We start from the raw sequence: 21,886 nt of genomic DNA, 5'->3' as shown, positions 1-21,886 counted from the left end.
CAACACCTTATTGACTAGAGAGAATTTTAGTGTCTGTCAAACTACTTAAACAGATTTTTGAAATACTACTCAACAATAAAAAGGACCCTCCTATTGATGAGAAAACAAGACATATAGGTCTCAAGGGGATAATGCTGAGTGGAAATAGCCAATTGCAAAACACTACAAACTGTATGATCCCATTTATATGACGTTCTTGAAAGGACAGAATTATAGAGAACAGATTAGAGGTTTCCATCCCTTCAGAATGAGAGGAGTGGTTGAGAAAGGAGGGGTAGGAAGATAATAAGTTAGAAAGGGAGATCATGGTAGTGATAGATTAGTTCTGTATCTTGATTGTTGAAGTTGTATAAATCTACGTGTGATGAAATGGCACAGAACTATATGCTTACATGGTACCGATGTCAGTTACCTGGTCTTAATATTGTGCTTAATCAAATATATATAGTAAGATGTAACCAGTGGGGAAAACTGAGTGAAAGATACACTGAACCACTCCATACTATCTTTGCAATTTCCCGAACTAATAAAATATAACAGACTGTTATGAAAGAAACTTCACAATTCTAATATTACTATTCTGAATCAAAAGGCAGTTTACAACCTTGGGAAAAGAAACAAAAAATATATTGGTTTTCTTATTATTCCTCTAGTCTCTTCTTATTTCCCTTTCCCTCTCCTTTCTGTCTTCCCTTTCTCCTTCCTTCCTTTCACTTATTTTTTTTCTCTTTTTTTCTCACCTTCCAATCTCTTTTCCAAAATTACAGCTTGGAGAATACATTTTAAGGTTATTCCAAACAATAGGGGGAAAAAAAGAGAAAAAAGGCTTAAATGATAGCGAAATGTTAATGATGATACAATAAGTCTCAGTTGTTACTACACTACAAGCCCATTCTGGAAATTTAGTTTATAATTTCCACAGCACGACACTCATATGCTGTTTTATTAATATGCTAGCTTTGAGCTAAAATAAGAACCTAATAACATCTCAATTACAACCACTTTAGCTCCTTTAATCTAATGGTGACGAATTCACGACAAAGAACAAATTTGGGGATGAGAATGGAAAACACAGCTTTAATTTTAGAGTTTCGAATATTTGTGTATTTATAAAATTGATTACGGACTGACACTTTAAACTCTGTTTTGCTTAAACTGTGTTCACAAAACAAAGAGAGAGTCGTCTTCAGGAGAGCCTCCCAATACGAACCTCACTAATCTATCTGATGAAGGTAGTACCTCTGTTGTAGACAAGTGCTCTTGAGAGATTGTCTATAAAGCAAATCACATTTTTCTTTGATTTCCATTTTGACCAAACAAAAGTTTATTCTAGCAGTTCTTGCCAATGAGAAGTGGGGTGATTAGCTGTTCCCCCAAGGATTGGCAGCAGGCTCAGGCCACAGTCTGAACCCAGGGCCTCCTGTGAGGATTCCCTGTTCTTCCCACTTGATGAAACTCAAAGGCCTCAGCCCCTCCTCCATGAGATGCCAGGGCTGTAAAGAAATCATTCCTTGCTCTTTAAGTGTCATAATTTATGTTTCCAAGTAAATAAGAGACACCTAAAATTATTCAACGGGATCAGTGTGTTTTGTTCAAACAGCAAAAAGGAAATAAAGCCTTTCCTGTCACAAAAGAATTATGTATTCCACAATACCTAAAAATATCTTTTAATTGAAGAGACTATGAACATCCCTTAAGGAAAAAGGAGTAACTAATTATACTGAGCAATTGAATTCGATTATCACAGAACTTAATGGTTCTAGAGTCACTGTGGACTTTTTTTTTAATTGTTAGGGAGATCTGCTCACTTGTTGGCTTTAAAAAAAAAAAGAATAATGGCCCAATAGGTTATAGGAAGCCATTTTATTAAGTCCTTCCAATCAAAGCAATCAAATAAAGTCAAATTAAAAAAAAAAAAAAAAAAACAAGTTGTAAATTCAAAAAGATGCAAAGCCTTCTTGAACGTGAAATATAAAGCAGATACACCAAGAGTTACTTCCAAAAAGTGAAACCCTGGACCAGGTGTCGCATCCTGAGACCACAGGTGAGACTCACCTGCATGAGTCTGTTGTCGGCAGCAGTGAAATGCGGTACAGTGGGGAGCTGGGCAGGACTGCTCAGAGGACTCAGAGGATCAGCCTGTCACTGGAGACGCTCTGCAGCCTGGCGCGGGCCTTCTTCCCAGCCTTTCTCTTGTGATCTCCTATCCATCTCTCCTCACTCAGCCACCCTGGATTCTCTCTGGTCCTGACCTCGCCCAGTGCCCTCCACGATCAGTGTGTTTCCCGTGGCAGATGTTACCTCTGCTGGAAAGGCCTCCTCACTCACTCAGCCTCTGTTTGCCGAACATTTGCTACCTGCCCTGGGCAGAGAAAGAGATAGGCAGAGCCCCTGCTTGACAGAGCTAAACTCTAAGTGAGGGAGAGGGATAATACACAAGTAAATAATTAAACAACATGCTTTTGGGTTCTTCTAAGAGCTATGCGGGAAATCGATGGAGCAATGCAATAGAAATTAACTGGGGCAGCGAGGCAGGGCTACTTGACACAGAGCGGGCATCAGGAAAGGATTTCTGAGAAGATGACATTAAACTGCAAATTAAAGAATAAAAAGGAGCCTGTTGTGCAAAGAACAGGAGCTTCCCAGGCAGGGGGACAGAAAATGTGAAGGCTCTGCAGTAGAACACAACTGGCAGGTTCAGGCAACTGAACTGAAACAAAAATGGCCAGAATCTAACGTGATCCCAAGTGAGGTCAGAGGGTGGAATTACACAGCATCATGTAGGATATGTAAGGCCATGGGAAGGGGTTTGTTTTATTTTCAGTGAGATGGGAAGTCTTGAAGAATGTAAAGCAGCCTTGGCCGGTTTGGCTCAGTGGTGAGAGCATTGGCCCACGGACCAGAGAGGCCCAGGTTCGGTTCCCACTGAGGGCACGTACCTCGGTGGCAGTTTGTCCTCGGCTCCTGTTGGGGTCATGTGGGTGGCAGCCACTCAATGTGTCTCTCTCACGTTGATGTTTCTCTCTCACTCTTCCTCCCTATCTCCCTCTCACTCTATTTGAAGATAAATGCAAAAATGTTCTTGCATGAGAATAAAAAATTTTTTTTAAAGAACTTAAAGCAGCCCAGCTGTGTGGCTCAGTGGTTGAGCGTCGATCCATGCATCAAGAGGTGACCAGTTTGATTCCCACTCAGAGCACATGCCCAAGTTGTGGGCCAAATCCCCAGGGGGGGCATGCAGGAGGCGGCCAATCAATGTTCTCTCTCATCATTGTTTCTCTCTCTCTCTCCCTCTCCCTTCCTCTCTCTAAAATTAATAAAGAAAAAAAAGAATTTAAAGCATAGGAGTAACATGATCAAATTTGTATTTTAAAAATATTACTCTGGCTGCAGTATAGAGAAAGCAATTTTAATTGGGGGGAAATAGAAGCAGAAAGATCTATTTGGGTGGTGGGGAGAGATAAAGCACAGAACTTATATGCATGTGTGCATGAACAGTGGACATGGACAACAAAGCTGGGGACAGGGCAGGGAGGGGGAAATCAGTGTGTGGGGGGAAACATCTGTAACAAAAATAAACTAATTTTAAAAAAAGGATCTATTTGGAAGTTATTGCCATAGACCAGATCAAAGAGAGGGTGGCTTGGACTAAGGTGGTAATGGTGGAGAGTGAAGAAAGTGAATAGATGCTAGTTGTATTTTGAAGGTAGACCCAATAAATCATGTAGAAGGATTGGTTTTGAAGGATAAGGAAAAGGTAGAAATACAGAGACTGCTAATCTCCCACCCATTCAGTTTTCTATCTACATTTAAATATTTGTACCCTTGAAACCAAAAATTCCACTTCTGTGTGGGAATACTGATACTTTATATATATAAAGAGGTGTGTACTAAGATATTTATTATAGCATTGTTTGCGATAGCAAAAATTAAGATCAGCCTAAGTATTCACAAAAATGAGAATAAACTGCATATATATAATAACATAAAGTCTCTGATAACCGTTGATGGAGAGTTCCAGTGTTGTGAAATAAGAAAATCACAAAGCTATATGTTTTTATCCTCACCCGAAGATATTTTTTCTTCTATTTATCTTCAGATAGAGTGGGAGGGAGAGAGAGGGCAAGAAAGGGAGAGAGAGAGAAACATTGACCTAAGAGGGACACATCGACTGGTTGCCCCTGCACGACCCATACCAGAACCGGGGACAAACTGCAAGTGAGGTAGGTGCCCTTGACCAGAATCGAACCCGCCACTCACTAGTCCACTGGCTGACGCACTACCGCTGAGCCAAACCAGCCAGGGCCAAAGCTCTATTTTCAAGTGAAAAACAAAACAAAACATGTTATAGAGTTACATATAATATAATTTCATTTATGGGAAATAGTAGTATTATACAAAGATAAATACATATATAAACACATCCAGAAAAATGTGACTCCATAAGGTTACATCTGGGGAAATCGTGCTTCTTTGTTTTACAGAAGAGAGAAGCAAGGACCAGAGAAGTTGAAGTACCTTATCAAACTTGCACAGCTGGTTGAGACTGAACCCAGGGCTCCTGATGGGCTAGGCTACTTGGCTCTTACAGATGCTGACTTAAGTCTTGGTTCAGGCTGATATAACAATATTACAGACTGGGTGGCTCGTGAACAACAGAATCTCACTTCTCACAGCTCTGGAGGCTGTGGGGACAAGGTCAGAGTGCCAGGACGGTTGGTCTCCGAGAGAGTCCCCTGCCCGGTTGCAGATTGCCATTTTCTCGCTGTATCTGCACATGGTGAAAAGAGGTTGAGCTCTCTGGGGTCTCTTTTATAAGACACTAATCTCAAAATGAGGGCTCCACCCTCATGACCTGATCACATCCCAAACACACCACCTCTTAATACTATGACGTTAGGGGTTAGGATTTCAACATATGAATTTGAGGGGTGGGACACAAACATTCATCCTTCACATGTTAGTATCTTTTGTTAGCATACGTGCAGGTTTAGTTTCATTTATTAAGTATATATCTGGCTGCAATGTGTGGGTTTTGAGGATAAGATGTACGCAGCAACTCTCTAGCTAAATGATAGCCATCTATTTCTCTCTAGCTGTGGGAGTAAGAAAGGATGAATCCAAAGAATTTCGAGGAAGCCAGAGAGTTCTAGAGTAAGTAGGAACTCTAAGAACAGGATGGGCCTCCTGAGGACCTGGGATGATACACACACACACACACACACACACACACACACACACACACACTAGGGGGAAGGAGACTCTAACAGTATGGGTTAAACTGATAGACTAGCCACAAGGTCATAACTGGCTGCAAACACCTACTTCCCTTCCACCACGTCCTGAGAGATGAAGCTTCAGCGTGATACCACTCGCTAAATGATGCTTTTAAAGCATAATGAAGTAAATAGTAAACTGAGGTAAAATTTTCTATGGCCAAGAGTGAATGGACATAAGAATGCAAAAGGGTGATCGAGGAGCGAGGAAGTGGCCAGAAGCAGAGAAGAAACTAGAGGAGTTTGTCTCTGTGCTTTTCCTTGTTTTCCTCCTTGCATTTCACCCAGTCTGCAGCTGGTTCTTTCAAGTATTATCCCTGCTACACAGACTTCAACTTGTTTCTCAGGGCGCTGCTTCCCACACTATCCCTTCCATGCTCGCTGCCATGGCAGCCACGTCCTCTTCTGCTTCTGTCTCACACCTCCGGTGCAGGAGAGGGGATGTGTCCCACTGGCTGGGATTAAGAAACGAACCTGCAGAGTCTTGGCCCTTCACCTCCCTTTTTCCACTCTGAGAGCTGATCTTTCTGAAAGAAGCATGCATTCTCCTCTACTTCATGCCCTGAGTTTTACAGAGGCAGATGGGGTAAGTGTTTCTATTTCTGGAATTCCGTATTAGTAAGCCTGCTAACCCATTAGTAGAAACTACACCCTCTGGCGTCAGCTTCCTTGATAATAAAACATGTTAACCTCCCACCAGCATGACTCTTCTACTCCCCTTGGTTCAGAACCCGGATGGACGAGAGGGGGGTATTTGTCAGGCCTGTTCGAACCTGCACAACTCCGCATGGAATGACAGGAAACAACCCTCTGGTCAACCTGGATTTAGTGCTGGTGACCTGGGACCTGGTAGGAGCATGCTGCCTGACACCAGTCTACCGAGAAGTGTTCATGTCAGAAGACAATCAGCATATTTTTTAGGAATTATTGAACAAATGTCACTATGGAAATAAACTTTCTGTTATTATTAGAGATTTATGTGCACTTAATGTAATTAAAATATTTTTATTGCAGTGAAAATAAATCTTACTGCCTGATGGCTTTAAGTCTCAGAAAAAAATGTCAGCCAAGTCCCCCTTGCTGTCACCTGCAAGATATGCTTCCTCCTGCCTCAATTTCTAAAATGCTTCCTTTGTAACACTCAAGACACTTACCACAAACAGGCTTCTGTAGCAGCAGCTATGAATATGTCTCTCTGCCATTCCGAGTGATGTTAGCTGCTGCAGCCAGGGACCTTATCTCATTCAGGCCTGGGTGCTTTGCAGCATCTATTATAGAGATTTGTAATTTGTAGATAGCAAGAAAATGTAATTTAAAAATGTTTAAAGGCAAGCAGATCATAAACCAAAAGGCTTAGAGTGGATGGCAAATCATATCATACTTTTTCTCCTTATAGCCATTTAATTACATATTTAAAAATCAATGGACATCAAGGACATTCCTGAAAAGGAGAAGTTCCAAAGGAATAGCCTTGGGAGGATGAAAAAGGTGAAAAGCAGGAGGAACAGTGTCTCTCGTCCTCCTTGTTACTTCAAGTTTTTCACTATTTCTTAGCCTTAATAACCCATATTTCTCAGGCTCTTGCATCCACCAGTGTGATACAAGAACTGATCCTCCTACAAAATTCTCCCCTCCCTATCACCATTTCCAAATGGGTATCTCAGGTGAACTCACAAACATTTCTATCAATGTAGTCTGCCCACAAAGCTCCTTGAATGTCACGTGGTACCTCTCTCTGCCAGCTGCCCGGTCCTTGACTAACACTCCTGAGCCCACTGTCTTAGGCTCCCAAAGCTGCATTCTCAACTGTCAGTTGGATAAAGAGACAGATGCTGGGGGAACTACCTCATTTTTCCACACCACACCAGTTGGGTTCAAAGAAAGCATACATTGTCTCCTGGAGAACTTCAGGAAACAGTTCCTTCAGCATCTGCCTGGAGCCCATCCTTTCTCATCATCCCTTCTCCTGCTAGATGCACATATAAACCTCTTCCTCACTCTCTTTCAGAAGAAAGAAAAATCTCACATGAAAATTCATGTTTGGAGACACTGTTCTCACCTCAACTGTACGCTCAAGTACTTAAACAAGAACCTTGTCTACCTCGATGGATCATTGCTTCAGGCTCTGCCTGATCCTACACTGGTTGGCTAAAGAAGCAATGTGTAGCCTCAAAAGCCCCCATGAAGTCATCCCAAATTAACTATACACGTCATCCGGCTCTGAGCCTAGGGGCTGAGGAACCTGCCACTTCCACTTCCGTGTTGGTGCTCACAAAGGCAATTCATTGCCCAACTGAGTCCACAGCTCAGACTTGGCCACAGTGAAGGGGAACTTGATGCAGGAGTGTGAGGCTATTGAAAAGAACCCTGGGTGAATGCGAACTGCATGGTCCGTTCCTCTAGTCTCAATTATGCTGCTATATTCATGTAACTTTGGGAAAGTGACTCCCTCCACGGGCTCCTCAGTTGTCCCATCTGTGCCTAAGGTGGTTGGACTTTGTGATCACATCAGTCACATTGACATACTAAGCATAAGTGACAGGTTGTCTAATATAAGTACTAAATATTAACTTTGGGGCCCTAGTTTAGTCTCACTTGGTCATTCCAAGAGGTCCCATATAATCCCATGCTCATTCATATAGTCAAAGCTTGAGCCCAGTTAGATTACGCAAACTCAAGAATAAAAATGTCAGAAGTCCTGTTTCTATCCTTTTAAGAAAGAATGAGAGATGAGAGAATACCTTGATGCAGGTTCACCTACTGCACTAAAAAAAAATAAATAAATAAAGACAAAAGTCCTAAGAACAAACTAAGGAGGAGCAATATTTATTGTTCCTTTTGGAATATCCAAACCTGTGGTAGAAATTTAATAGCCAGGGAATGATTCGTGTTTTACGCCATCATCTTTTCCCTGGTTGAGGACATACACTGAAGCATTTGGGTTTTATCTGACATTCAGGGAAAATCATGTTGCAAAAGGAATAATAGAACTGGGGTTTGCATTGCAAAGTAGCAAAGATCAATCCTTGACTTGAGCTGCAGGAGGCCTATCCATTGCATAATTCACACATGTGATAAATTATACCCCTTCTTCTCTCAGTGAGAGGCTAGAATCAAACTCATTTCATTAATTCTATTGATTTACAGTCTGTGCAAGAAAAAGTCATGTGATTGCATGGCTAACCCTGTTAATACTCCGTGTTCCTGACAGGTTTGCTGATCGGTCTAAGAGTTATTCTCTGCCACCCCACCCCTCACCCCCACCCCAGGCCATATCTTGAAAAGCCAACCTCAGCACGTTCGTAGGAGCTCAGAATACAAGAAAGATCATAGGTTGCCCATGTTAACTCTCTTTCCCCAGCACGATGATTCACACTTTCTTGAAACTTCTTCTCTAAATAGCATCCATGTTAGGACATGTAAGGAGAACACATCTACATGGCAGGGAACTCGTGATCTCGTCAGTCAATTCCTTTCATTTCGGAGTACTGCCAATGTCAGGAAGTTCTTAGGAATCACAAATCCAAAATCTATCTTCCTACCCTGTTCCAAAATGTTACCTTAATTTATAAACTCCTAGCCCACCTCCTCACACAAAGCAAATACTTGATAAATAGTATGACACAGGTGTTATACCGAAGTAGTTCGCTGTGGTATATCAAGGTCCCAAATGTTGAAGGCAGGCAAGCCTGAGGTGAAGTGTAACACTGGGCAAATTTTTCTCTAAACCTCAGTTTCTTCATCCATACAATGTGGAAAATAGTACCTCCTACCTCACAGTGCAGAGAGGATTAAATGACATTATGTAGGGCATGCAGTTAGCACATTGGAAGACAGTGAGCACTCAAAATATTTAGTTATTATTAATACTACCATCAATAACTATTTATGGCAATGCTGTCTTCGATTGAAAATATCAGGGGTATACACTGAAAGAAGATGGGCAAAAATAACGTGTTGTGAGAGTTAACCATAGAAGGCCTCCAACTGACGCAGGGACTTTTAGCCCAGCTCCTAATCTTTTTATAAAGCATAGCACTTCGTAATTTTACACATGCTTTAGGATATTGGACCTATTTTACTATTACTTATGTAGATACATATCACAATCTATTATTTCAACCAATCAGTGGTCATAAAGTTGGAAGGGGACTTGGAGATTAAGTTCATTCTTCACATTTCACATGTATTGAAACTGAGACTTAAAGAGAGGGAGCAATATGGCCAAGATCATTCAGGATTTTAATAGAACTAGAACCAAAAAAATAACTCTGACTCATAAGTTAGAATTTCTTTACTCCACCATACTGTTAGTAGATACCAAGAAATTCATGAATGTGCAACTCCTTTTGCAATTTTGAGCTCTGTTCAGTGAGGGCATCTAGATGTGCAGCCTCCCTTAATTTTTGCTAGAGGTGTTTAGAGAGAGATGAGTTGTCCTTTATCCTTTTTGCTTCATCCTAGTTATTTCCACAGATTTTTTTTCTATTGTTGACAGTATTATAGATGTCCCTGTTCCCCTCCCCAACCCTTGCCCACCTCTACCCAGCTCCCGCCCCCACTTCCCTCTGGCTATCACCACACTGTGGTCTGTGTCCATGGGTTATACATATATGTTCTTTGGCTAATCCCTTCACCTTCTTTCATCCAGTTCCCCTTCCCCTCTGACAGCTGTCAGATTGTTTCTTGTACCCATGTCTCTGTTCATCAGTTAATTTGTTTATTAGATTCCACATGTAAGTGAGATCATACAGTATTTGTCTTCCTCTGACTGGCTTATTTCATTTAGCATAATAATCTCCAGGTCTATCTATGCTGTCACAAAATATAAGTTTTCCTTTTTTTTTTTTTTTTTTTTTACAGTTGTGTAGTATTCCATTGTATAAATGTACTACAGCTTTTTTATTATTTCCAAGATTTTCTACTGATCACCCTCTTAACTCATATTGCTTATATGAATCAGGCATCTTAAACGCAAGTAACGAAAAACCAATTTAAACTAATAGAAGCAACAAGAAATTATTGGAAAAGACTGGTAAGTGTCTTCCCGAACTAAAGAGCGTGTTGACTTTGGAAAGAAAAGAAAATTCTGGGGTTCATGGACTTTCTGCCCAGGGTACTGCTATTAATGCAATGTGATTCCAGTGATACTACCCTGTCTCTGTCTCTTGTTCTTAGTTTTAAATGTGAGAGAAAGAAAGAGACAGACAGACAGACAGAGAAACAGAGGAACTAGATGAGTCCAGCCTGTGTCCAGTGGGTAGCATTGGACCAAATAGCAATTGTAAGAGTTGGAAGGGTATCTACAGTATATAGCCCCACTAGAGACCTCCCTCCCCTGGGCATGAGGGGGCTCTATCTAGAGAACAGAAAATCATTGTGAGCAGAGTGGCTCCTCTGAAGAGGTGTGTATTACATTTTACTATGTGCCTCTCCAAGCAGATTGTGAGTATCTAGAAGGCAGGGACTCTGTCAATTTCACCTTTAGACAGCATTTTCCTTGCTTATGTATAGTAAGCATCCAATGAACGTTTGTGGATTTGAATACATTAGAACTTCAGTTTCTCTCGATCCAGGCATACCAAGCCAAGCTAGAACACTGTGGGACCCAGCTAACGAAAAAGAGTCCTCTGCAATGTTTTTGTTCACTTGAAAAACGATACATCTCACACGAGTACACAATATATCCCGGCCCACACCTAAGTAATATATCCTGACTCCAAGGACAGCTATCCTGCGCATTCTCCCCTCTACAGCTCTCTGTAAGGACAAGGCCCCTTTCTCAGGCAGCCCTCCTAGAGAAAATGTCCCTTCCTGACAGCTTGGCACTGCCTCACAGCTCTGGCTTCTGTGGTTGAAGTGGAGCCCTGTTGTGCTTAGGTCATTAGGATTCTCATCTTCCCTCTTCATATGACAGACATCAAGAGGACACGTGCTCTTCTCCTGAGAAAAAGCCCCAATTAAATATGTTCATTAAAAACCTGTGATTCTCCTGCTTTCTTCAAATGCAGCACGAAAACGAAGCACTTTCTGCTGACCTGAGGCCTGGACGGGGAGCGCCTGGCCCAGGTTTGGGCTGACTGCCAGAACCGCATGGGCTGGCCTCGGCCTTTTTCACTGACAAACGCCAGCTTTCGCTGCCGCCCCTCCAGCTGCCTATCAGCTGCTGGCCGTCAACTGCATAAGGAATCTTGAAAACAAATCACCGTTTACCCAGAATCAAAGGAATGATGACAAATTAAGGTAAAATTGAGTTCAAACCTGCCCAGCCCAGTCCCGCATGGACCACATCCGCCATCCCTGGTGTTGTAAGAATAGGCTATGATGCCGGGTGGTAGGGAGGGAGGCATCAGAACACCTGAGTTTGCCCAAAGGCCCTGCCACCACCTGGTTGTATAATCATTCAGCCTCAAGCGCCTTATGTGAAAAGATTTTGCTAGGATCTTGCAGTTCATTGATTTTTTTTTAAACTAAAAGGGTGACATTTATTGAATTTCAGAAGAGAAATTCCACAACCCATTACCAACTATATGTTAAGGTATGGCCCCAACCAACTTTACTACCACAGACACAACCACCACTATTAGATAATATTTATAAAGTGCTTACTCTCTGTTGGACACTGTTATGTGCTTACCTATATATAATTGCCTTTTATCCTTTTAACAGCACGTTAAAGAAATTTAGTAATATTATTCTTCCTATTTCACAGATGAAGAAACTAAGATTTGAAGAGTGAAATAACTTGGCCAAGGTCACGTTAGCCAGTAAATGACAAAGCTTCAGAATCCATGTTTTTCCCACCCGTGATACCCCAAAATATCTCAATTACCAAAACCAATATGGTGATGCTAAGCTTCCTTCTTGGCCTCCTTCTGCTCCAAACACTTGGTTTCTAGTACTAAGTACATGATTTTATCTCCTTCACATTGATTCACAATTTCCGTACTAAATGACCATTTCTGAAGACTTCATCTCATTTAAAAACCAGCCCCACTTTGCCTTCTAAAAACCACCAAGGTATAGCTAGTCTGTATTTATTCTGATCTCTATAAATTTACCATCTACAATTCTCATTTGGTAATGAATGTGTTGCCTCATTAAATCCCTACTTTTATTACTATCATTTATCTCTTGGTCATCTTGTACTATTTATGTCCTGTCTTACCAACCAGTTTAAATACCTTGAGGTTATGAACATGGATCATACTGCTGTGAACTACTCTTAGCCCCTGACACAATGCCTTGTGCCAATCAGTAAATGTTAACTGGGTTTGGGGTAGCTTCTTCCCCTTCCAGCCTGAACAATACTCCTCATTAGTCATTGTCTATATGGCTGCAGGTGTCCTCTCTGGAAAGCATGGTATTAGAATGATCAGCCAAAAAGCCTGGTGACTTTCCCAATTGTGCAGGCAGGACTAGGAAAGGGCACCCTGACCAGTGCCCATGCTCCTGTGCCAGCCTAGGTGTGATGCTTATGCCAGAGCCTCTCCATGTCTGAACACCCCTGTGTGCCTGATGGTATCAGGACAAGCTTTTCTGGTAATGCCAGCCAAGAAAAAAACAGCTGGCAAATATGGGAAAGATGGTACCAGGCAACTGCCCACTTATATCAGCTTTCTGTGCCAACTTCATATTTTGCATCAAGGCCAGCATTGAGAGTAAAAAGTGACTATATCTTCTCTCCTTTCCAAAAACTGATCTATGGGTGCCAGGTTTCTAATAGTTATCTCTTGTGCTGTCCGTCCATAGCACCTGCAGCTGAACAACCAAATCCAGAGGCTGCCAAAATTTTGGCACTCTAAGGGTATAACAGCAGTGCCAAGGGCTGAGGGGGTGATGAGTGTCCAAATTATCTTGTCACCTCCCCTTGGAGGTTCCAACAGCCTAGTGCTAAAGGAAAGCTGACAGGTTTTCCAGGTGCATTGTATTTTATAAGCATCATGTATTTCAGCCAACAGAGGTGGTACAAAATGATTCAGCAAATTGTCAAGTGCTTGATAATTTTCAGAAGGAATAATGTCCTTTGCTGCTTCCACAATGACAACCTTCAATGTGCTTTTAGTAGCCAGCTGCTTCCCAGTTTTATTGACAATAAGGCAAGATAAACCAACTTTGGCTACAGCAAGAAGAGAAGGTTCTAGAAATAGTTTTTATACCGTACGCTTTCTAAGACTGTTTTGAAGAAGGTGGTGAACAAGGCAGTTTCTGAACAGGGGAAAACTGTAACAACAGGAATAAATATAAAAACATTTTATTATTTAAATCTCTATAAATATAATTGACATTTTAAAACAAAAATACTTACGATAAACAGTGGGGTTTATATCATATGCAGAAGTTAACTGTATGACAATAATAGCACAAAAGCCAAGAGAGAAGTGGAAATATACTCTTGTGCATTTCAAAAACTTGATATGAAGTGATATAATATCACTTAAAGGTAGATTAGAAAATTTAGATGACTACAATAAGCTCTAAAGCAGCCATTAAAATAAAACCCCAGCCCTGGCCAGTGTGTCTCAGTTGGTTGGAGCCTCATCCCATACACTGAGAAAGGTCACAAGTTCAATTCTCTGTCAGGGTACATGCTAAGGTTGCAGGTTCAGTCTCCAGTTGGGGCATGTACAAGAGACAACCAATAGATGTTTCTCTCTCACATTGTTATTTCTCTCTCTCTCTCTCTCTCCCCCCCTCCCCCTTCTTGTCTCTCAAATTAATAAACATATCTTCAAGTGAGGATTAAAAATAAATAAATAAAACCACAAATAATTATAGCTAATCTGCCAACAAAGACTATAATAAAATAGAATCTTAAGAAAAACACTCATTTAATCCAAAACAACACAGAAAAAGAAGAGAAGGAAAAAAAAAAAAAAAACAGATGCGACAAATAGAAATAAAATACCAAGGTAGCAGATTCAAACCCAATCATGTGAATAATCATATTAAATGTAAATGGTCTAAATACCCCAATTAAGAGGCAGAAATTGTCTTAACAGATTTAATAAGCAAGACACGGCCATATATTAAAAAACAGTTTAAATATAAAAATGTAAACAGGTTAAAAGTAAAAACATGAAAAAATAATAACCATGTTAATATGAAATGAAAAAATAAAATATGAAGTGGCTTGAGTAATAGACCAGGAAGATTTCCAAGTAAATACTTTTTAGTGTATTTATTGAGATGATTATATGTTCATGGATTGGAAGTCTTGATATTAAGATGTTAGTTTTCCCCAAGTTGATCTATAAATTATAAGTAATTTCTATGAACATCCCAGCAGGGCTTAAAGAAATTGACAACCTGACTCATCTGGAAATGGCAAAACAACTTTGAAGAAGATCAAATTTGGAGGAATTACACTACCTGACTCCAGAATATATCATAAAGTAACAGTAATCAAGAGAGTGTAGTAGCAGTGTAAAGATAAATAGGACATAGCAGAATAGAAAGTCTAGACAGAGACCCACACATATGTGGTAATTGATTTTTGACATAGGAGAAAAGGTAATATAGGAAAGAAAAATAGTCCCTTCAGCAAATGGTATGGGAAAATTGAATATCCATAGGCAAAAAGTGAACTTTGATCCATACCTTACAACATATATAAAACTGAATTCAAGATGGATCATAGACTTAAATGCAAAATCTAAAACTATAAAACTCCCAGAAAAAAATTGTAGGAGAAAAATGTTGTTGCCTTGAATTAGGCAATGATTTCTTAGATATGACATTATATGCAGGCCCCATTAATTTTTTTTAATTTACTTAATCAAAATTGTATGTACTGTACTTTTACATGACTATCAGCACAGTAGGTATGTTTCTACCAGCATAATCACAAACACATGAGTAATGTGTTACATTACAATATTACAATGGTTACAATATCACCAGGTGATAGTATAGCTCCATTATAATCTTGTGGGACAATCATAGTATATATGATCCATTGTTGACTAAAATATCATTATGTATGATTATAAAGCTGATATAAATACATACATATATATACAAGGTATATGCATACATGTACACATAAATATATAAATACTGGAGAGAGTTGAAATTTCATGGAATACATTATCTAAACATCAGGGATGTCATGAGTAATTGCTGGCATGGAATAGAACTCTCAGAGTTTTATTTTGCTTTCTCAACTCAAGAACTTTTTCTGTTGTCCTTGGGTCACCTTTGGATCTTTGATATTTATGTCAATGTTATTCATTATCAAGAAATTTAATTCCTAAGTGGTTCTTGCAGTTTAGTTACAACAGTGACAGACTGTAATAAGGAGAAAATGCTTCTCTGAAATTTTCTCAGTAGGGTTGAAATAAATTCTAATGTTTTCCGATTGTCTGTATGTGTGCATTGATACCAACACTCGTCTGAGAATTAGCTCTGAAGCTGCCGCACCGGTCCTATCCAGGGCAGCTGAAAAGCTGTGCAAGATTAAGAAGTACCCTGGTTAAACTGTGGTCCTGGCAAGTAAATAGATGGATGGTGAACTTACTAGCTGGTTTTGAATATTGGGAATAGAATCCATAGAAATCATTTAACTTCCAAGAAGTCACCTTAAATTCAATCAGTTCTGAATTCATATCCTTAATTAATCAGACAAGTCACTGGGCTCTATTAGAGAATGCACTAGTCACGACTGTAGAGAAAGGAAAAGAATAAGTCAGCCCTGGCTGGTTTAGCTCAGTGTTTGGAGCATCGGCCCATGGACGAATGAATTGAGGGTTCGGTTCTGGTCAGGGACACGTACCATGGTTGCGGTTCCTCCCAGCCCTGGTTGGTGTTGTGTGGGAGACAACCAGTCAATGTGACTCTCTCACATTGATGTTTCTCTCTCTCTCCCTTTCTTCCTCTCCCTCCCTCCCACTTTGTCTGAAGATTAATAGAAAAATATCCCTGGGAAAGGATTTTAAAAAAAAAAGAGCCCTGGCCGGTTTGGCTCAGCGGTTAAAGCGTCGGCCTGCAGTCCAGAGAGACCCAGGTTCGGTTCCCTCTAAGGGCATGTACCTCGGTTGCAGTTTGTCCCCAGCCCTGGTTGGTCATGCGGGTGGCAGCCACTCGATGTGTCCCTTTCACATGGATGTTTCTCTCTCTCTCTCTCTCTCTCTCTCTCTCTCTCTCTCTCTCTCTCTCCCCCCACCCCTCCTGCTCTATCTGAACAAAGAATGAAAAAGTGTCCTTGGGTGAGAGTAAAAAATAAAAAAATAAAATAAAAGAATAAGTCGTGGTGCCTACTTCAAGGAATTTCCAACCTAGGTAGATGATCAGGCCAATATTGCCCTGCAAACAATAGACTTAATAGACAGATTGTCCTGAGAGATGGGAACCTGGCAAGTCCTCCAACCTCTTTGTGCCTTAGTTTCCTTGGTGCCCCTCCCTCACTAAGCTCCAAACACACTGGCCTCTTGTTCCTCCAACACACCGAGCTGTGTCTGGCCTCAGTGCCCTTGCACATGCAGTTTCTCCATCTGGAACAATGTATCCTTCACATAACTGACTCCTTTTCCTCTACCAAGTCCCATCCTCAAAGAAGTCTTCCTAGACCATTGCAGGTAAGGTCACTCCTCACTTCATTCCCCTTCACTGCCAGTTACTGTCTATCATACCCTTAATCTTTTTCTTTTCTAAAAGCTCACAATCTATAATTATCACTTTTTTATTTGTTTACTTGCTTACTTGCTGTTTCCCTATAGCATAGAAACTTTTTAAAGGGTATATGAATATTAGATCAAACATTTTTTAATTGTGGTAAAATGTGCTTAACATAATTAACATCATGTGAACTTTTTGATGGCAGGAATCTCATCAATTTTTCCTTACCCCAGTGCCAAGAAAAGTATGTGGCTGATACTAAGCACTCTAAATCTATTTGTTGAATTAATGAGTAAAACATTAAAAGAAAGATAATTTATACACTGTCTACTTAACAGAACTCTTATAAGAGAAAAAAAATGACTCAAACACTACCCATTCAAAAATATAAAAGACATTGATATTTTTTATGTGATATAGCTGAGTTTAATCCTCATTATATAATTAAATGCTGATTGTATAAAGAACACAGTTTAACTAGACTGAACTGATTAGCCATTGTTTAATCTGATTTTTCAGTCAGGGTTATTATTTGCAGAAGTTGGCTGGGGGACACCACCTGTGACAGATTTAAGTTAAAAAAGGAACTCATTGAAAGAATAGTGAGCTGGATGGCTCACAGAATCACAAGAAGCCTTGAAGAAGGGGGATAGTGGGACCTGGGAGCCAGCTAGGACCACAGCCATCGTGGTACCAACCTGGTGCTCTGAGGATCCCATACTCCCTCCACAAACACTGGATGGCAAGCGGGTACCACTCTACTCTTCAGTGTTGATATGGGAGATGTCAGTGGTCAACACTAGAAGCTGCACCTGAACCCAGCTAATCACAAGCTCCCAATTCAGTCTTGGTGGTCCTACTTTCCATCATGCGACCTAAAGCTGGGCAGAAGAGAGGTGGAAGAGTGGATATTAGAGTTCTGCTACATCTATAGTGGAAGACAAGTTCTATCTCCCACCTAGACTTATGAGATAGAAAACTCCCCCACAGATGAAGGGGTTCAGATCCGCTGCAGTCACAAAAGAGACATCTGAAGTATTTATCAAGTGGAAAAGAACATGCCTCCACACAGTGCCCTGTATCATTAAGGGCTCCAACTTCTCAAATCTAGACCTGGAAAATAGACAACAGGCCACCTAATTCAGCCACTTTCTTTCACAGGTGACAAAGCAGAGGTTTGAAGAGGAATAATAACCAACCCAGTTTTACAGCTGGGCCAGAAATCAGTTCTTCTGTTTGGGGGCTAATTGTCTTTTGGTTATATCACACTGCATTCTAAGACTACAACAACAAAAGAATCCCTTCTTTGTCAAATTAGGTAAGATGCCAATGTTTAGTTTATAAAACATTAATTTTTGCAACTTAGGTTCGTTTAACTTATTGTGAAGATCTTTAGATTAAACACATGTAGATATGATCCCCTCCCCGTTGAGTTTCACATAAAATTACATTTATGAACCACCTATCAGAATGGCAGACACTGAGCTGGTATTTCCCTGAGGCTGATATGTGCCTTGTGTGTTAAAGACCTAGCAAAGAGGTTGAAATGGTTCTATCAGAGAGAGAGGAATGCCAGGAGATGATGTCTAGGAGGTGAGAGAAGCCCGATCGTGCAGGTCCGTGGGCTTCGTCTACCACTGTAATGTTTTACAGGGATCTATCTGAACCAGAAACAACGGGCAATGGGCATTGGAGCACTACAGAGCCTCTCTCACCATCTGTCACCTCTGCCTTCCTCTGATCATTATTGTACTCTCCCTTTTTGATAGATACCTCTGTATCTATCGAACAAGGTCTGCAACAGCTGTGGAAAGATGTTGTAGTGTCAGTAAACGGCACAGCTCCCTTAGGCCCAGTCCCAAATTCCCAAGGAAGAAAAAATTGGCCCAGGTGTTCATTCCTGGCCCATCAACTGTAGCGAGGGGTTCAGAATGACATTGTGCAACGTGGCTGCACCCTGAGAAACTACAGTGATGGGGAAGGCAGTTCCAGCAAAAGCTGGAAAATGTCAGACAAAACACTGATTCCAGTATACATACATGAATCAATTGAACACATTAGTCTCCTCCCTTCATTTATTCATTAAATATGCACTGAATGCTGCTGCTTTTTTAGACCCTATTTTAGATAATAGGGATATAGCAGTAAGCAAAATAATAAAAGAAAATGGAAGAAAAGGTAAATAAACAAAGAAATATATTGTGCACCAGATAGTGTTAAGTGCCACGGAAAAAATAAAGCAGGATGAAGAGTAAGGGTGGAAGAGAGGGATGGATGGATGTGCTTACATGTACTATGTTATGTAGTGTGGACAGAGAAGTCCTCATTTAGAAGAGGATATTTGAGTTGAAATCTGAAGGAAGTGAGGGAACAAGCCATGAGGCTAAGGAGTAAAATCATTGCTGGCAGAAAAACAGGAAGTGCCGAGGCTGATATGTGTCTTGTGTGTTCAAGGAATAGCAAAGAGGTTGAAATGGCTCGATCAGAGAATGGAGTGCCAGGGGATGATACCTGAGAAATGAGAGAAGCCAGACCATGTAGGGCCTGGGGCTTCGTCAACCACTATAATGTTTTACTCTGAGTGAAATGAGAAATTCTTAAAAGGTTGTAAGACTAGAAATAACCTGATCTCACTTATGCCTATTGAATTGAGAGGGTGGTAGAAAAAGAGGGTGATAGTTGAGAAGGTGGTCAAATTTCAGATTTATTTTGAAGGTTGAACCGATGAGGTATGTTCATTGATTGGATATGAGAAATGAGAGAGAGAGGAGATTTAATGATGAGTTTTGACCTGAGCAACTAGAAAAATAGAGCTGTCAGGTACTATGATGAGGAAAACTAGAGGAGAAGTAAATCAGTGGGGTGAAGAAGAGAACTAAGAGTCTGATTTAGAACATGTTAAACCTGAGATGCTTTTTAGACATCCACATGGGTGCTGAGTGCACAACTGGCTACATGAATACTGTTCAGGGGGAGGCTCTGCTGGAGATAAATATTTTGGAATTGTTAGCACATAGATTGTACTTAAAGCCTTGAAACTAAATGGTCTCCCCTTGAAAATGACTATCAATAGAGCCCTGACCAGTTTGGCTCAGTGGTTGGAGCATCAGCCTGCCGACCAGAGAGTCCTGGGTTCGGTTCCCGCTAGGGGCATGTACAAAAAAAAAAAAAAAAAAAAGAAAGAAAATAATATCAATAGAGAAGAAATGAGGACAGAAGAGTGGTCCCCAGAGAACTAAGAGAGAATGGTATTCCAGAAGCCGAGTAAAGGGTTGTTTAAAGGAAGGAACAATTAAGTGAGTCATTAGTTCCTGACACTTCTATCCAGATAAGTCCACTAAATTTAATAAAGTGGAGGTCACAAATACCTTTCTAGTTTCTTTTTTTCAATGAGATTGTGGGAGCAAAATACAAGAATAGTGAGTACAGAGGAAAAACGAGGTGTAGGGGAGAGAAATCCCTAGTATAGAAAACTCTTTGGAAAATTCTGCTGTAAAAGTGACCAGAGGAGTGGGATGGTAGGTAGAAGTTAGAAAGAGCTTGTTTTGTTTGTTGTTAAGATAAGAGTATTGAAGTACTGCTGTATGCTTATGGGAATGATCCAGTAGAGAGGGGAAAAAACTGATTGTATGGAAGAGAGAAAGGAGGAGACTGGAGGGATGTCCCTATATAGGTAAGAAATGATGGGATCTAGGGCATGAGTCTCAAAGTGACCTCAGATGAAAGAGAAAGGTCAGCTGTAGTAACCGGAGGGAAGTGAACCCTATAGGTTCCCATGCCATTGAAGAGGCAGATGTAGTGGTAGAAGCATACCGAAGTTCCTTTCTTTTTCCACCTTCTCTTTTCCGAGTGAAGTAAGAAGCAAGGTCATGGGCTGAGAGGGAGGATGGAGGAAGAGATCTTGGAAATCTGAAGAGAAAGGAGAGAGTGTGGAACGTAACCAAATTAGAAATTAAATGGACTAGGGAAATTTAATAGCATAACTAGGCTTCACTACAGGCTCTTTTGGAATGTGTGATCATGAATTTAAAATGAGACCAGACAACATGGTTAATTGTTATTTTCCAGAGACAATTAGCTGTATGTGTACAGTGTAGGTGAGTATTGGATTTAGCCTGTTGGGTCTTGTTAGGCAAATTGATAAAGGGAAATAGGGGAAGAAAACTGAAAACGTTGGCAAAGGGATGATTATAATAATGGATTATGAAGACTAAGCTGAGCACAGTGGGAGAAGAGGCCATGAAGAGGCACAAAAAGCAAAATGGCAGAAGGATCAATGATTGTAGATTCCCGGGGTTGAAATTTGTTAAAGTATAAGGAAGAATGAGCTGCAAATCAACAACGTTGACTCAGAGAGTGAAATGCATATGAGATATTGAAATCAAGAGTTATGATTAGGAATAGGCATCAGTTCAGCAATTTACCTGAAAGCTGATGAGTGGAGGAGTCAGTTTCCATTCCAGTCTCTTGATTGCACTGACTGCCATCATCAATATTCATCGAGCATAACCACCAGTGCTGATATAGTCTCTGCATTCTGGCCTTCATTGTTCCCCCATGCCCTCTGTTCTAATTTCCTTGCCATAGAACACTTCCTACATGTACAACAGGAAGCTGAGGTTTAGAGAGGTTAAGAACATTGCCTTAGAGCACACAGCTAGTAAGTGGAATGATTTTCTGCTCGAGAGGCAGAATGAGAGACCTGCCAAAGAGTGGAATGCATCTAGTGAAAGAAAAAACATGGTGATGAATTTAGACCTGGCAAGAACAAGCCTTTGGGGCAGCCCGGAAGTCTCAGAAACCCTTTTAATTTCCTCTCATTTGCCCCCTAAATGTAGTGTGATGAGGGATTGGCTGGAATGGAGACCTTGAAATAGTTAATAATTTTTAAAGGTCATTACAAAGTGCTTTGCAATTGTTCATCTTTATCTTTTAAGTCCTGTTTTGAGAAACAGGAAGAAAAATAAACAGGAAACGTGCATGAAAATCCCCAA

The sequence above is a fragment of the Molossus molossus genome, unplaced genomic scaffold (assembly GCF_014108415.1).
Source record: "Molossus molossus isolate mMolMol1 unplaced genomic scaffold, mMolMol1.p scaffold_m16_p_5, whole genome shotgun sequence".
Classification (NCBI taxonomy): Eukaryota; Metazoa; Chordata; class Mammalia; order Chiroptera; family Molossidae; genus Molossus; species Molossus molossus.
The sequence above is the reverse complement of the archived record's forward strand: the minus strand, read 5'-3'. Positions refer to the sequence as shown.